At 36.7% G+C, this 19,394-nt stretch overlaps 1 protein-coding gene across 1 annotated transcript in view; it reads left to right on the forward strand.

Annotated features, from left to right (window-relative positions):
- The window catches only part of LOC136831009 (transient receptor potential channel pyrexia-like), a 65,698-nt gene that overhangs the window by 17,288 nt on the left and 29,016 nt on the right, over window positions 1–19,394 (forward strand). The window lies entirely within an intron of this gene.

Genomic DNA, 19,394 nt, shown 5'->3' on the forward strand with positions numbered 1-19,394 from the left:
GTTCTTAAACTTTTTTGCCTTGCGCCCCCCTCTGCATTATGTATAGACCCCACGTACCCCTACCCCTGAAATTTTTGCCAATTATAATCTATAAACAATATGTTGTCTATTTGTATGCTATTATACTTATCATAACAATAAAAGACAATTCATAAACAAGATTTGAAATTAAAATTTACTTGTATTTTGACATTTTGGCATGTTTTGAGATAATTAGAAAATATATGGAAGCAGTGATAAAGTTTTTGGCAATTTTGTAATTAACATCACAAATTAAAAAAAAATAATAAGCACCAGCTGGCAACTCTGCTTGCGCCCCCCTTGGAAGCTTCTGGCGCCCCCTAGGGGGGCGCGCCCCCCAGTTTAAGAATCACTGCACTAAAAGTTTATTTTTTTAAACCTGGTAAACTTGTTTTCACATTGTTTCAGAATTGTGATTACATGGTCATAGTACGAGTTAAGAACTAAGTTATGTAATGTTATATAAAATACCAGTTGTAATAAACGTAAGTATTAAGAACTTACATGCCGAAATATATATATTTAACAATTACGAAACAACACTTACCGAAGCCGTAGACTACAAAAATGTTTCAAACGCAAGAACTTTAATGATCAATTTCTAGCTAGATTTTTAGCGCAATCATGCCATTAGTGGTTTGGAAATAATCAAAATGTGTTTATTGTACATTGCTGAAGGTTCTCTAACGCCTAAGAACAAAAAATTATCGTAGACATTTAAGCTGGCATACTTTATTTAATTTTCATTTACTAAGATTTTCTTTTCAAATCTTGAGTAATTCTTGAGTTTAAATTTTGCTTGATTAATTTAATTTCTTGGTAAATTAGTCTTTATGGTTTAGTTTTATTTAATAATTTAACTTAAGTATTAATGGAATTTTTGTGTTGTTTTTAAGTAATAGTAAATTTTTCAGACTGTGAATTCTAATGATAAATTTTTAATTTAAAAATAATTTTTTGTATTTAAAATACTTAAAAACAGTGGTTCATTTATTGACCACCAGTGAATACGATTAATTGTGTGCATAAGGCAAAGTGATAAACATGTTTTGTCACTTTAGTTTTGCTGAAGTGAATTAAGACCAGGGAAAGTTAACATTGTTTGATGGAGTGATGCCCTTTTACTCTAGTGTATTCCTTGTTTAATTATTGATACTTCACAATTCTTTTGATAAACTTAGTTTGATTTTCATGTGATTAATGAGCTTTTTAAGGGATCACTGTTACCCTTACAGTACTCGGTAGTAAATCTTATTGTTACGAGAGTTCAGGTATCTGGCTGAAGTGAGGTATATTTTTGAAATCTGTGATTAGTTGTGTAATAACCAGGTACTTGGTACGCATCGTGACAAAAGATTTTGGTGCCCAGAGACCCGAGAACAAAACAAAATATCACTCTGGTTTATGGTTTATACTGGTGGTGTTAGGGATATATTTTGATAGAGAAGTGACCACATAGTTATTTTTGCATTATATTGCGAATTATTTAGTTGAGTAACTTAGAGAAAATGGCTCTGTTCGATGTTCAGAAGTTTTTAGCAGCTCCTTCCATCCGAGAGTTATCTGAATCCACCTGACTACGGCACAGTGAACTGCTTTAGTAGTGGCATGTGGGGGTAATGTGTCTAGTGGTATGATTAAGGCACAAATCAGATGTATTGCAATCCAAGCATTGATGGACTCTGGTAAAATAGATGAAGAGTTAGGAGAGGCACAAGAATTGTTGAATGCAGCTGAGGTAGAATTTATAGATAAGCAAGAGCAAAAGAAAGAGAAAAGTGATGCTAAAGTAGAGCTTAGATGCATAGAAGCAGAAGAAAATTTGATTAAGCTGAAGATACAGGCTGAAAGAGAAAGAGCAGACAGAGAGAAAAGAGAAAGAAAAAGAAAGAGAAAGAAAAAGAAAGAGAAAGAGCAAGAGAAGAAAGAGCACAAAGAGAAGAGAAGCAGAAGAAGAAAGAGAAAGAGCAAGACATGAAAGGGAGATGGAGTTAATAGAAGCTCGCTCCAAGTTACCTGTAACACCGTCTAACCCTACCCAATGTAATTCAGACCCTGTATTTGATGTAGTAAGAGTGTGGAAGTTAATTCCAAAGTTTACAGAAGTTCTAGATGAGTTTTTTGATCACTTTGAAAAAATGGTCAGTCTTGTTACAGAGTGTTCTCATTGGTAACGGAAGAAGTGCCTTGAGCCTTATCAGCTGATCAGTGTAAGGAGTACAAGGTACTCAAACATAATGTGCTACAAGTGTACCAGATGACCCCTGAATATTACAATGAAAGATTCAGATCTTTGAGAAAGGATGACAAGATGACTTTCTTGGATTATGCCTACACAGTAAGATGTTTTAAACGATGTTTGGAGGCTGCTCAAGTTAAATCTATGGACAACTTGAGGAGTTAGTAGTCCTAGAGTAACATCTTAGAGGAATTCCTGAACACATACGAGCCTATTTAAGAGAGAGAGTGGTTAAGAAACTTGACAAAGCTGCCACACTGAGTGAAGATTATAATATAATCAGTAGCAGAAGTAATTATAATGTCAAGTACCAGAACCAACCAACAACTCACAGGTTATACAGTAGGTCTCAATCAAATTTTAGGAGCATTGATGTAAGAAACCCTTCTAGTGGCTATGACAGTACAAAGCCAGGATATACCCCTCAGCAATCGAATGGTAAATCCCCACCCTCCAGTTTATCAAGACAGATACAGAAGACCAATGTTGCCTGCTACAAGTGTGGAAGAGTAGGACACTATAGTCGAGATTGTTATAAGACGCAACAGCAGACCAAGCCAGTTGGTTAAAGGTAATCAGGTGAAGCAAGTGTTCCCCACACTGAACACTAAGACTAGACAAGCAGAGCGTTTAGCAGCCAGTGGAAATGTAACCTCAAGCTGTGAGTGGCTGAGCAGTGTGAAGGTATGCTGACAACTCAAGGAGGGAGCGTGCAGGTACCAGTCAAGAAATTACATGATACAGAGAGTAACCATAGTGTGGTAGTTCGTGGTGCTCACCCACAGGCGGAGAAGAATCTCACCTGAGATTCAGTTATTTTGAGGAGTATAGGAGGAGAGGAAGTAACTCCTATATGCCGCTTGCATCTGTCCTGTGAAGGTGACAGGAAGTATTGATTTTGCTGTAAAGGACTCACTAGCTGTTAAAGGTATACATGTTTTACTGGGTAATGAAGTTGGTGGTGTACCCTTTGTTCCTTGTCCTATAGTGACAGACAAACCGTTGAGGATTAGTCCTATGGTAGATTTAGAGAAGAAAAACCCCCACCCGTTTCCAGGTTGTGTAACTACCAGGAGTATGAAGAGAACTACATTTGCAAGTGAAGAAACTGAGGAGTTACCTGTACCAGAAGGATCTTTGAGCTCAGAAGAACTATTCCAGGAAAGTGCAGGTTTCCCTAGTGTTAGTAATGAAGAGAGTATCCAAGAAGAAGAGGATCCAGTTGTTATTGAAGAGACTCAGCATAGTCAAAGTGTTCCTGAAGATAGTAGTGAAACTACAGTAGCAGAGTTAGTGGATATTGAGAGTTCAGCCCTTGAAGTTGGTCAAGTGACTAGAGAGAAGCTAATAGAACTGCAGAAGAAGGATACAACGTTGGCTGATTTGTTTTTCAGAGTTGTTGATCAAGAAGAGATGCAACAAACTCCTACCTGTTATTATCTAAAGGAAGGATTGTTAATGAGGAAGTATCGACCTGCAGATATACCAGGAAATGCTGAATGGGGCGAATATCATCAATTTTTTATTCCATATCCATTGAGGAAGCAAGTGGTAGCAGTAGCGCATGAGTCTGTACATATGGGAATCAGGAAGACTGTTGAGATTATGAAGCCTTTTTTTCTGGCCTGGACTTCACAAGGATGTTAGCAGATTTTGCAGAATGTGTCACACATGCCAAATAGCTGGAATACCGAATGAAACCATTCAGAAAGCCCTCCTACAACCCATAGAAGTTAGAGAACCCTTTAGCAAGGTGATTATAGATGTGGTTGGGCTGCTTACGAAAAGAAAGATAGGAAATGAATATCTGTTAACATTAATTTGTCCAGTGACAAGGTATCCTGTGGCAATTCCTGTAAGAAGTATAAGTGCAAAGGTAATTGCTGAGAAGTTGGTGGAGTTTTTCTCCAAGTTTGGAATACCAGTAACTGTGCAAAAAGATAGAGGAACGAACTTTACTTCAAAATTGTCCAGGATGTGATGAACTTGTTAGGAGTGAAACAACAGTTATCAACTGCTCATCATCCAGAGACTCAAGGAGCCTTGGAAAGGTTCCACCAGACATTGAAAAGTATGTTAACTAAGTACTGTAATGAATCAGGAAGAGAATGGGATGATGGTTTGCCCTTGATGTTGTTTGAAGTTAGGAATGCTTGTCAAGAAAGTATTGGATGTTCACCAAATTAAATGATTTTTGGTCGAGACGTGAGAGATCCATTGAAGATTCTTGCAGAGAATTGGGAAGAAAACCAAGAGAAAATCCAAGGAGAATATGTGAAGAATTTGAGGGAAATGTTAAGAAAAATTAGAAAATTCTTTTTAGAAAACCTGAAAATAAGTCAAAAGTAAATGAAAAGAAATATGATGCTAAGACTAAGCTAAGAAATTGTAGTGTACGACAGCAAATTCTAGTGTTCTTACCAGTGAAAAGATTTCCCCTTACCAGTAAGTTTCAAGGTCCTTATAGGATAATAGAGAAGTTAAGTGATCGAACTTATGTGCTTGAAACACCAGGAAGAAGGAAACGACAGAGGAAGATACATGTGAATCTTCTGAAACCTTACTTCTCAGAGACTAAAACTGAAACAGTGTCAATAACACAGACAACTTTATCTACAGAGGACGATGATGGCTACGAATTGGGAGCTGAAAGCAAGATGAACAATTCTTCAATATTGGAAAATTTGAGTGTTGAGCAAAGTAGTGAATTAAGTGAGGTGATTCAAAGTTTCCCTAAAATTTTTGCAGAAGTACCTAGGCGTACCGATCTGACAAAGCATGAGATAAAGATCAGAGAAGGTGGAAAACTTTTAAACTGAGAGCATATCGCTTATCACCTTTTCACAAAGATGTTTTGAAGAAAGAAGCTGAATATTTGTTGCAGCATGGATTAGCAGAACCCAGTTCAAGTAATTATAGTTCTCCTTGTGTGTTAGTGAAGAAACCAGATGGCTCATTTAGGATGTGTACTGATTATAGGAAACTGAATTCCATCAGTGTAGCTGACAATTATCCCTTGCCTCTTATTGATCAATTACTTGATAATATTGGGCAAGCCAAATTTGTTTCCAAGATAGACTTGTTGAAAGGATATTATAAAATTCCCTTAGATGCTTAGTTGTTGTCAGCTTTCATTACTTCTTTTGGACTGTATCAATACACTGTTTTCCCATTGGGTCTGATGAATGCACCCACAACATTCCAACGAGTGATGGATCAACTGCTAGGATCCATAGAGGAAGTTGGTGTATACCTTGATGACACTGTGATTTATTCTAATACATGGGAAGAACATCTGAAGATTTTAAGGAAAGTATTCAAGAAACTACGGGAAGCAGGACTAACAATCAGCTTACAAAAAAGTGAGTTTGGAAAGGCAACTGTTCAGTATCAGGGATTTGAAGTTGGAAAAGGCCTTCTCGCTCCTGTTGACGCTAATGTAGAAGGTATCCGTAAGGCTAACATCCATACTACAAGGAAACAACTACAAAGATTTTTGGGTATGACTGGATTTTATTGCCGTTTCTGTCCAAATTTCTCGGCCGTAGTAGCTCCCTAACTGACTTAACCAGTCCGAAGACAAAGTTTGTTTGGACTCCAGAATGTCAAGAATCATTTGAGAAGGTTAAAGACACATTAACTTCAAGACCAGTGCGTCAAGCTCCAGACTTCAGTAAAAAGTTTGTAACACAAGTTGATGTATCTGACTGTGGAATTGGAGCTGTTCCGCTTCAAGAAGATGACCACAGAATTTCCCATCCAATATGTTTCATGTCTTCAAAGTTGAAAAAGCATCAGAAAACTTACTCATCAATCGAAAAAGAAACGTTAGCATTAATCACAGCATTGAAAAAGTTTGAAGTCTATGTGAACCGACCTAGGAATGAAGAAATTTTAGTATTGTCTGACCACAATAACAATCAGAGACTGACCAGGTGGTCTTTATGCCTGCAACCGTATAATGTAAAAGTGAACCAGAAGGAACTGATTAGGATGCTGCTTTTGGATGCCCTTCCCAATGGCTTTGAGTGCGTCCTGAATTTACAATGATGATTACCTTTACAATATTGTAATTCAGGACGCACCCAGGGCTCGTACAGACACATTATTATAAAGGTAATCATCATTGTAAATTCAGGACGCACCCAAGGCCATCGGCAAGGCATCCAAAAGCAGCATCCTAATCAGTTCCTTCTGTTCGCACGCAGGTACACGCTCGTCAAATGGCGATGTTAGTAAGTGCAAAAATAATAATAATCAAAATGAGAATGTTGTACTGAGGGTATGGACACGGCTTTATAAATCAAAATGAGAATGTTGTACTGAGGGTATGGACACGGCTTTATAAGACAACGTTATTCTGGTTATACCCTAAAAAATTTGACGGTTCTCTGAAGACAGAAGAGTGCAAAAAATATCTCCAAATTTACCCGAATGTATTCAGCTAGATCAAAGTTCAGCGACCTGTCCTTGCGGTAATTTATCTATTTGGTGTCCACATTTTTCCATTCTTTCATATCCTCAAACATTAACTGATACAGCCAAAAATCTGTTAACAAGTTCCCAGTCCTTTATGTTTATCTCTAAGCTTTTGCACACTTTCAGCGAAAGGATAGACCTTTAAGCGAGTCAAACATAATTAGGAACCTCTAGCGCGTTTCATTGACCTCTACAACGTGAATTATAGAAGCAGGATAAACAAAAATTCCAGGGACAAACAAAATCAACTGATTTTTTTATAGTGAAGTACTCGAGTGTACACACGTATGAATAACAAAAAATTTAGATATTTTGCCATTTCTCTCCAACCATCCTCTTAATGACAGCCTAAAAGTGGATAACTTATATTATATATATATATATATATATATATATATATATATATATATATATATATATATATATATATATATATATATATATATATATATATATATTATATAATTTATATAATTGTGTGGAGTGGCATAATTTCCGTATATATGTAGTTATATATGAAAATTACGAAAAGTCGGGAAATAAATATGTACAAGAAAGATTAATCTGAATTGTCCATCAGCATATATACTGTATATATGTATATATATATGTAGTGTATGTATATACATTATATATATATATATATATATATATATATATTATATATATATATATATATATATATATATATATATATATATATATATAGTTATATAAGAAGGTTCATATATAGCTGACTTAAAAATTGTTCAAAATATGGTTGCTTCAACCATAATAACAAGGAAAATCGATTCTGTTCAACCCAAAGAAAGACATGCAGCACAATAGCAGTGTGATACGATTGAGACAAACGAACTGGAACGAGATCCTTGTGGCTGACATTCTTTGGCCACAGGACGTCTAACTGATTGCTAGCAATAATAATAAAAACAGCACTTACCAAGGCCCATTTACCTATGGTAATACCTGCTCATCCATCAAAACTGTTTAGTTTTGTGGCCACTCACGCCCGCTACCACCACCCCCCACCTTTCCTAGAGACATACTCGTAACTACTACTAAATTTAGTTAATGAATGTAGAGCTTAGTCTTGCTGGGTTTCATTCTTTTGAATCTCCATGTAAAGGTTGGATAAACTGAATTAATCATTATTACTGACCTCAAGATATGTTAAACCAACATAGTGTAATACATTCGGTGAAATTTGGTGGGCCAGAGTGCAAAATGTTTTGGTTTTTACAGTGCCATAAGTGAACTGCTAAAGCTCTTGCTATCCATCAGGGAGTCTTTTGTGACGCAAATTTAATTTCGAAGTTGCCATCAAAACTGATGAAGAAATACAAGTAATACTGAGCTAGGTGTTATTCCTTCACTTCCAAGGGCCCTGGTCCTTTGCCTTCCATCCCCATTCTAACTTTACAGACCCCAGTCCTCCTTCTTTAGGTCCTTCTTCACACTGAAGGTCCAGGTACTCTTTTTAAGCCCACTCTCCTTTACAAATACCAGTCCTTCTTTTTCATGGCCTTTCATCAGAAGGTCCTGGTGCTCCAACTTTCTGACCCACTCTCTCTCTCTCTCTCTCTCCCTTGGACAGTCCTACTTCTTCAGTTCCTTCTCAATGAAAATTCTAGTCATCTTCCCTGCACACCCAGTGTCATTTACAGGCACCAGTCCTCCTCCTTCAGATACTGTTTCCCTCTAAGAAACCTATTCCTCCTCCTTTAAGACCCAGTCTCCCTCTGCAGTTACCAAGCTTCCTTCTTCAAGTCCTTCTTCCATTCCGGTCCTCTTTCTTCCTTACCCATTCTAACTTTACAAAACCCGGTCCTCCCATCCTTTCTTCCCTCTAAAGCTCCCGGTCATCCTTCTTTTAGACCCACTAACCCTTTGCAGATCCTAGTTCTCCTTCCTTAGGTCCCTCTTTGCTTCCCATTCCCTTTCCTTCCAAACCTACTCTCACTTTGATGACTACAGTTCTCTTTCTTCAGTCCTTCTTACCTCAGAATCACTCTCCCATTGTAGAACCTAGTCTTCCTTCTTTAAGGCTTTCTTCCCTCTTAAGGTTCCAGTCCTCTTCCTTCCATACCCACTTTCACTTTGCACAGTCAAGTTCTCCTTCTCTGGGTTTGTTTTCAGTCTAAAAGTCCCAGTCATCCTGTGTAGGTCCCAGTCCTCCTTTCAGATCCACTCTCCCGTTTCATATCTAAGTCCTCCTTTTTCAGGCCCTTCTTCCCTCTGAAGGCCCCAGTTCTCGTCCTTCTAGATCCACTTTCCATTTACAGATTCAAGCCTTCCATTTTCAAGACCTTCTTAGCTCTGAAGGTCTTAGTCCCACTCTTTTCAGATCCAGTCTCCTTCGCACATTTCAGCCCTCATTTTTCAGGTCATTCTTCCCTCTGAAGACACACTTACTTAATAACTTTAATTTTTAGTGAGAAGAGTCAAACGTGCATCGCTGGCTTTTGATAGGTAAGGTAATTACAAAACACATTCCCCAGCCGTCTGCAGTCTGTAGCACAGATTAGTAATATTAACTGGAGCAAAGGTCTTTAAACGACACCATTTAATTTGAAGGCCTGTCTCATAGTTCTGCTTTTTCAGATTCTTCTTTCCCCTGAGGGGTCCCAGTACTACTCCTTGCAGATCCACTCTCCCTTTACAGATCCCCATCCTGCTTTCTCCCTCTAGATAAACTAGTCCTTCTTTCAAAGCCACTCTCATTTGACAGATCCCACTACTCATTTTTCATGTTCTTCTTCACTCTGAAAGTCATATTCATCCTCATTTCAGACTCCCTCTCTCTTTGCAGAATCTGGTCCTCTTTTTCAGTTCCTTCTCTCTGAAGGTCCCAGTCCTCCTCTTTTTAACCCCACTCTCCCACTGCAGATGCCAGCCAGACGCCTTCAGATTCTTCTAATCTCTGAGGTGCTTATTCCTCCTCCTTTCAGAACCACTCACCCTTTGCAGTTCCTAGTCCTCCTCCTTCAGGTCCTTCTTCCCTCTGAAAGTTCTAGTTTTCGTCTTAACCAATCCCATCTCCATTTGCAGGTCCCATTCCTCCTTTACATCTTCTCCCCTCTGAAAATCTCAGTCCTCCTCCTTTCAGACCTACCCTCTCTTTGCAGATCTCAGTACTCCTTTTTATGGCCCTTCTTCCATCTGGAGGTCCCAGTCCTCTTCTTTTCAGACCTCGCTCTATTTTGCAGACCCCAGTCTTTCCATTTCAGGTCCTACTTCCTACAGGGTGTCTGCCTTCTTCCTTCATGACCTACTCCTACCTCTGCAGGTCCTAATCTTTTGAAAGTGTTAATCTCTGTTTCCATACCATACTACCCTCTGCTAGTACTAGTTCATCATAGGTGATTTTTGCTTCTCTTTGTGCAGGTTGTTGGACACACCAGAAGCAGGTGTTCTGGTTGTCAAGAGATATAAGGAATGAAAGATATATTAACAATAAACCTGTCAGAAAATATATTAATTTAGTGCAGTTGGGACTTACGGTTGGAACAGCTGTCGGCTTGGAAATGAACAAATATAGTAGCATTGTAGGAAGTCTGTTTATCCCTTCAAGAATTCATCTTTGTAGACTGAAGATATATGAGGTGTACCCAGCAAACTGTGGAAGTCACATTTACATTAGCACTTGAAGAAAATCAAAGAAAGACAGCAACAAAGTGAATATTTTATATATATATATATATATATATATACAGTATATATATATATATATGTATATATATACAGTATATATATTGTATATAATACATATATATATATATATATATATATATATATATATATATATATATATATATATATGTATATATATATATATATATATATATATATATATATATATATATATATATTTATATATATATATATATATATATATATATATATATATATATATATATATATATTATATTTACTATTATATTATATATATATATATATATATATATATATATATATATATATATATATGTAGTATTATAATGTATATATGCATGTATTCAAATATATGTATACATGATATAAAGTTATATTCATAGATATATGCATGATATATATATATATATATATATATATATATATATATATATATATGTGTGTGTGTGTGTGTGTGTGTGTATGTTTATATATATACTGTATATTATTACTCAGAAAATGAACCCTATATCGAACAAGCCCACAGGGACCATTAACTTGAAGTTCAAGCTTCCAAAGAATATGGTATTCATTAAAAGAACCAACAGAAGGTAATGGGAAATACAGAAAGAAGAGATCAATTATTAAAAAAGAAAAAATCAGTAAAAAAATTAATAAACATATAGATAAAAATATGAGTAAATTATTAAAACACAAGAACTGTATTAGGGACGTAATGCATTGCATCTTCGCTTGAACTTTTGAAGTTCCAATTGCACAACATCGTCAGGGAGACTGTTCCACAGTCCAACGGTGTGAGGAATAGAGGACCTCAGGAACAGAGACGTTCGACAGCGAGGCATATTTGCTACATATTAGTGCTGCTGTTCAGCAAATCTGGTTGCTGTCGCCAGGAAAAGGGGATCAGGGATTAATAGTGAATGTGAAATATCTCTGTTAAAATACAACTTATGAAAAACTGAACCACTCTGTCTAAAAGATAAGTCATCCACACCGGAAAACAGTATTCTAGCAAAGGAAGCACAAATGACCTCAAACAAGCTGCATTGATTTTATCAGTTACAAATATATCAGGCCTTACGTACATTACCTAACTTTCGTGCGGCATTTGCTGGCACTTTCATTAGATGTTTCTCAAAAGTTAGATGGGAGTCAAAAGCTACACCTACAGTAATTAAAGCTTCAGACTCATTCAGCAAAGTTCCATGCACGTCAAGGGCAGGATGGGGTGGAAAATCTGTACGAGATCTGCTAATCAATAGTATTTTCGTTTTACTGGAGTTCAGCCTCATACCCACCCACTACACCAATCACTAATCTGCTCCATGTCACGAATGAGAATGTGGGCAGTTTCATTTCTCGTAACTGGCGACTTGACAACACCTGCCAGTATTGTATCTTCGGCATACTGAACGATCTTATTTTCCAGGCCAATAACCATATCACCTTTATACCCTAAAAATAACAGTAGACCAAGAACACTACCCTGTGGAACTCCAGACACAATATGCCTTGCTACGCTAACGATCCCATCAACAGCAGTTCACTGCTGCCTACTTGTAATAAAATCTTGAAGTAAACCTAAAACATATCCACCCACTCCAAAATTCTGAAGTTTATAAATAAGTGCCTTGTGATTTACTGAATCGAAAGCAGCACTAAAATTTATTTGAGTTACTCTACTGTACACTCAAAACCCTTATCAAGGCTCTCTTGCAAATGGCATGTCAAATCTAAAAGAGCATCTCAGGCACCTAACTGCTTCCTATATATAATGCATAATGATATATATCTGTATATATATATATATATATATATATATATATATATATATATATATATATATATATATATATATATATATATATATATATATATATATATATATATATATATATATATATATATATATATATATATATTGTTACCTGGGTCCTTCGGCTACTGAGTTTAATTATTATTTACTTTGATTTATACTGACTTGCTTTACCCAAGACCCACATAATCCTGTCAATTAAAGTTAAACTTACCTCTAAAGGACAGTGAACAGATCAGGTCGCCAGTTAACACTCGTTAACAAAGAATAGAGGTTTATTCATAACCATAGGAATGAATTCAGCAAACTTACTGGAACACTAGTTTCAACATAAACAAGTAATTTTAAATAAAGTGAATGGATTATTTACAGGAGCAAACAGCAGCTCATGAATCAGACTCCGGACAAATCTCAATGCTACACAGAATAAACGCAACCGGTTAATATGATTCTCAGATGCTGTCTCAGGAATTTACTGCAAAGTCGAATTAAGGCTTCTTGATACTAATGATGCAGATTCTTCTCCTAAAAAGAGGATGTTGCGCAGGCCCAAGGCGTACTTATTTCTGGAAAAAGACGTATCCAGATAACAATCTTATGTTACAGAAACTCTCACTTATCACAAGGGGATGATTCTTAGCTCAAAAATAATATGTTTAACACCATGGAGGATAAATTTTGTGACTTCACTAGAAAACAATAATTGTACTAGATAGATAACTTCATAAATGGGATATGTTTTATTAGGCTTTCTTAATCAGTGACTGTTTAAGAGAGAGAAAACTGAAACACGAAAAATGAGAGTTGCAGTCGAAGGGAAAGAGAACTGGGAGTAATTTGTCACACTCAGACTTACCTCTTGGGGAGATAATACAGTGATCAGATGTATTAGTTGCCTTGGTCCTTTTGGAGTAACAATTTTCTCCCTCACATTCAGATAGGGACAGAGAGACAAAGGGGTTTTAGCGGACCGGCCGAGATAAGTCTTACCTTGATAAGGTCTCAGCTCAGAGTCTGTAGATGCGGGTTGTCTTGGGTCGTGGCTGTTTTCAAATTCCTCCTGCCCAGGTTCTGACCTGAAGGGACAAAAGACTCGCCAGCACAAAGGTCACAGAAAAGTAAGCTTAAGGTACTGTCTATCTAAGGTCTGTCCTAGTAAAACCTATCCCTTCTTACATTCCTCTAAACTAAAATTCTTACACCTTTGACAGTTGGGATGTTTTCAAAACGACAACTGCCCGCTTGCTTCCCCCTACATCGTATGCCCACGACAACTGCCCGCTTGCTTCTTCCTACATCATATGCCCACGACAACTGCCCGCTTGCTTCTTCCTACATCGTATGCCCACGACAACTGCCCGCTTGCTTCTTCCTACATCGTATGCCCTCTTACTTTAACAAAGATAATTTCATGTATCGATTAAAGCGAGGAGGAGAGGTCGAACAGGTAATATTTATAATATATATATATATATATATATATATATATATATATATATATATATATATATATATATATATATATATATATATATATCTTGCAAAGTTTCTCCAACCATGAAGTAGTTCCACCACTGACCATACCAGGAGGTTGATCAAGAAGAAAAAGCAACACAACTATTATTGCAATATTCTTCGTTTATTTGCAGAAAATCCAGGCTGATACCCATGTAGAAAACTTCCAAACTTCAGTCACTTCATACAACTACAAAAGAAGCATCAGCAGAAAGTAGAGCCTCTACATATACTGTGCTACCCATCTTCATCTTGCACACTCATAGGTCACTACCTACAAAATAAGACCCTTCACTTCCAATACATCTTTCACATCATTTACGCAACCTCTGTATAGTTCCCTCTCCTTTTCTCTTAACATTACTGAATTATACAGTCCATTCGCCAATCTATTAATCTCCATTCTTCCCATATGGCCAACCAATTCCAAGACAATGATTCATCCTTTCAACCCATCTATGCTTTTTACTGTAGTGTATTTCCACTTTTTGCATGCTTTTGAGTCTTATTACACCACATGTACTACACGAATACATCTTAGTCACATTCAACATCCACGCATCACTTCTATAAATGCAGTTGCCTCAATAATCCCTTTATACATACCCTGGATTTCATACATTCTAGGATCCTTCCCAATCTTTTGTACACACCATGCTTCCTTCTCTCCTTCACCTATTCTGTGACCCATCCCCACTCTCAGCCCATCTTCACTGGTAATATTTACCTACCCAATCATCTGTTCTAACTTCCTATTTTCAATTTACCCTAATAAACTCACTCTTCCTCACGTTACTCTCAACTTTCATGCCTTACAAACACTTTTAGGTTCTTTCATTGATCTATTAATTAAAATGGGAGAAAACAACACAGTTGCACTCAGAAGTAATAGCGAGGTTGGACAGGTGATTGGAAGAAAGGAAGCGGGAATGGATGTAAAGTGAAATGGTGAAAACTGATTGCAGCTAGGGGATATTGCAAGCACCTTTTAACAATGTCTACAGTGCATCAAGTGAGGTGCACTGACAGCACTACCCTGTTAAAGGGACACTGACTGTTTCAGCAGCTTACATTAATTACCACACAAAAAAGTAAGCGCCCTCGGGACAGTGGACTAAACAATGACTTCTAAAGACTGGTTCACACTTCACTGGTGGAAGAGCTGTGTTAATCCCACAATATTTCTGTGAATGAGCGGTTCTTTCTACCTCCATCTTCTTGCCCTGGTGACTCCACTCACACAGACCAAAATATTTGCATGAGGATGTTTATCTCACTACATGTATTTTCTTACCACAAGAATATCACATGAACGCCTTAAATTTTCTGCATACATGTATGTGTGTATATACGTGTTGAATCTACTGGTCACTCTTTACCAGATATGCATGTAGTATTTATTAACGACACAATCCACTCTTAACGTCTCGACATCTTCACTTTTTAGAAATGCTTGTCATTACTAAACCTAGATCAAACGAAGATAAATGAAGTTATTCTGATGCCTGGCCAAGACTCTTGTCTAGGGTCCGCACACATCCTCTCACTTTCAAATCCTAAAGATAAGTTTTTTTGCAAAATTTGTAAGGGGAATAGTACTGCAAACCCATGCCCTGGTTATTCATTCACATTTGCATTGCACAGAGTGGCAAAAATACAATTAATTTCTTTTCCTGGCATCCCAAAGGATCTATAGCCTGGTTGCCACTGGTCTCAGAAGAATATGCCCACCTGTTAATTACGCTTAGGTGTACATTCTATCAATGTCCAAATCACTGAAACTTCCTGTGTTAATGACGGAGTTTATATATATATATATATATATATGTGTGTGTGTGTGTGTGTGTGTGTGTACACATACCTCGAACTTTACTATCCAAAATGCGTGCAGTTGAATGCAAGAAAGATATCATTTATGCACTGCATGTTGGGGCTGATGTAATGCTAATGAATCATCTCGGTCGTTGTACGAAGCAGATTACGTTGTGGAATTTTTCTGCAGAGAGTGTTGATCTAAGGCTCAGAATTTAAAAGGCAGAGATGTCTATGTGATTGCTGTGCTGGTTTTTCTCAGGAGAACTCTTCTAAGGCTCAGAATTTAAAAGGCAGAGATGTCTATGTGATTGCTGTGCTGGTTTTTTCTCAGGAGAACTCTTCTAAGGCTCAGAATTTAAAAGGCAGAAATGTCTATGTGATTGCTGTGCTGGTTTTTCTCAGGAGAACTCTTCTAAGGCTCCAGAATTTAAAAGGCAGAAATGTCTATGTGATTGCTGTGCTGGTTTTTCTCAGGAGAACTCTTCTAAGGCTCAGAATTTAAAAGGCAGAGATGTCTATGTGATTGCTGTGCTGGTTTTTCTCAGGAGAACTCTTCTAAGGCTCAGAATTTAAAAGGCAGAAATGTCTATGTGATTGCTGTGCTAGTTTTCTCAGGAGAACTCTTCTAAGGCTCAGAATTTAAAAGGCAGAGATGTCTATGTGATTGCTGTGCTGGTTTTTCTCAGGAGAACTCTTCTAAGGCTCAGAATTTAAAAGGCAGAAATGTCTATGTGATTGCTGTGCTGGTTTTTCTCAGGAGAACTCTGATAAGGAAAATGGTCTATTATATATATATATATATATATATATATATATATATATATATATATATATATATATATATATATATATATATATATATATATATATATATATATATATATATATATATGTGTGTGTGTGTGTGTGTGTGTGTACTACTATGTAACACAATCAAATAAAGCAAAAGAGACCAGAATACAAGGAAAATGAGCAAAGGAAAGACTAATGCTTGCAATGTCTAAGTTCATTCGTCTCGATTAGCCCCGGTGCGTCATCGGCGGATGGTATTACTTTTTTATCCGGTGGCACGACGTCCCAATTAAGTGAAGGACTTCCCAGAAGGGCAGAAACAGGGAAATCCTCGATAGAGCCCATTGGCCGACCTGCGGGCAGGGCGGATAGGTGACTCACGTGCAGTCAACCTGCCAACTCCCATCGGTTTTTGTCGTATTGTTTGTTTAAAAACAAACCAGTTTCGTACGCGTTTGTTTTGCCAGATAAGTGCAGTGGCAAGATTATGTGCATAGCCCTCTGCAAGCAACCACCTGATTTCTGAGATACTGTGTTGTTCATGACTGCACTATTTCTAAAACAAGTATCAAAACTGGAAACAGAGTAAGATCATGATGGGGAAATAAACATTTCAAAGTGCCACCTGCAGGCAACCCCTCAGTGTCTCCCTCTCCCCTCTCATTCACAACACCCACCCCCCCTCCCAAGAGTTAAATGAAATATTTACTCACAAAGTCCAGCATAAATACTTTAGTTTGCAAGATTGTTGTCAACCTACCTCGGGCATCTGGGTAATACTTCTAATAGCCCAATAGCTTATTTATTGGCACTACTTTTACAATAAAAATAGAACAACAGCAAATATATCTTTATCTGCTTCAATTTTTCCAAAAGTATCTCAAAAGTAAATAGCAGTCCAAGTTAATAAGGAACTTCACGAATTGTCTCGTCCTTTGAAAGCTTGAAGCATTCCTGTCGTCATCAACGAAAATAAGGCAGACACCTCAGCTCAAAAATAAGACACATTTACTACAAATCATGACGAAATCAAGTTTTAATCAAAAGTCGAATGGGCGCCATGAAGAGCACAACGGTAAGAAGGTGAAGCAGTTTCATATTTTATTGTGCCCCCAACGTTTCAAAACAGCGTCATCACAAGTGGTCAAAAAATTACAAAAATTAAGCTTAATAAAACTGACTCGGGTAAAATGAACATATAACAGGTAAAATATACAAGCTGAAAACAGACATGTTGTGATATAAACCAAACTAACGCCTCAAAATACGAACACTTAATGACCAAGGAAAGCACACTCGAGGAGAAATTTTTCTATAAATAAAATATAGTATTATAATTAGTGGTTCCGATATAAGGAAGGTTTTATCAGTGGCTTGTGCTATGACAATGACTGATTTGCATTTGCATTTGTTTGTATATTTCCTGAAATGTGAAAATTCCTTGATCAATACTTTTAGCATCCTCTTGAAATGGGAGCCTATTGCTTATTTATTTCCTAAGGACAAGCTTAGGATTATGCAACAAAAGTGCCTTTTAATAATCTTATACTCGAGTCACTAACTGCAAAGCAACCAGTTCATCACTGGGTGTTCAATTGTTTTTTAGCATGCCAATTCCAACTATATTGACGGCAAAATGTGAGTAATTCTGCAGCTGCACCTTAATCAAATCAATTTCCTTACGCACATTACCTGTTCAAGTCAGAGTTTCCTGCATGTTTATAAATGTTGGTAAAAAGTTAGATAAAGATAAAAATGATCCTCTGTTATGGCTCCATGCAGGAAAGGAAAACAATCATCGGCATCTTATATGAAACATTTTTATACAAATATAGTTTACCAATACCATGAAAAATGACGCCATGGTTGCCATAAATGGCAGTAACTGTATGTCACTGTAGGTGTACTGGTTTTCTGGTTTTGCATGGCATGAAAAAAATTATACATCTCAAATGTTTGTTTCTGGCAAAGATTTTATTGCAAAGTATAGACATTTTTGTGTGCAGCTAAATCATACCGTTATTTTGATCTTTTATTTGTAGTATTTTACATTTTTTAACATACTAAATTATAATTCGTCATCTTTAAAATAACACTGAAAGAATGTCCCAGCGTGAAACCTAATTTTACACACGTAGATCAAATAAATATTTCACTAAGCGACTTCTCGTTAGGTTCATGAAAATTTTTTCCTTTCGTTTCAATCTGCAGTCATCAAGAACAATGCCTGCAACGCCATGAGATGCGAAGGGCCTATGTGAACTTCTTCCACTCGTGTCATTCCTGTGCTTTGACACCCAAAAATCTCTCTTCTCCAGCCTCGTGTATTAGATTTCTCATTTAAGTCGGTCTGGTCAGCCAACTCTCCTGGTGCTTCCAGGAGCATAATTGACATACTTTTCTCGCCATGTCCAAGCCATTTCTATTGTCCCTTCATTATCTTACCATATGGAACTTTGGTAATTGACATTTTGGTATAAATTTCCATTTAATCCTGCCATCTGACTCCCAATATTGTTCTTAAAGCTTTATCGCAAAACTGAAAAAAATCTTTAGATACAGTTTCAACGTCATACCATGAGTCATGTACGTATAAATACACAGATCATACTAGACTAATATATAATCTTGCGTTTGCATGTAACTTCAATCTGTTTGATTTTCAAATGTTATTTAGGCTCCCATTTAGTCTTTCATGAAATTCCAGCTCAAGGCAGCTTGTTTTGGATATGATTATTCCTAAACATTTGAAAACTTAACCTCAATAATCATAATTAATCTGTAACAGCTATTTTAAATAACATTAAACTATATAAAGATGGCTTGGTAATTCATCACAAGTTTGCACAGTGTAAAAATATAAATATCTAATATATAATCATACACTCTTCAATATCTACTATTTTGGCTACTGTACCTTAAAGCAACATATAGAATACTTTTGGGGGGATGGTCTGAGCTCAACTTGACATCTTGACATTCAACTTTGTTAATTTACTTTTTTGGACATGCTGCAGCAAATTAGAGGTATTCAGCTTAAAAAAA

This window comes from Macrobrachium rosenbergii, chromosome 48 (genome assembly GCF_040412425.1).
Source record: "Macrobrachium rosenbergii isolate ZJJX-2024 chromosome 48, ASM4041242v1, whole genome shotgun sequence".
In the NCBI taxonomy this organism is placed as follows: Eukaryota; Metazoa; Arthropoda; class Malacostraca; order Decapoda; family Palaemonidae; genus Macrobrachium; species Macrobrachium rosenbergii.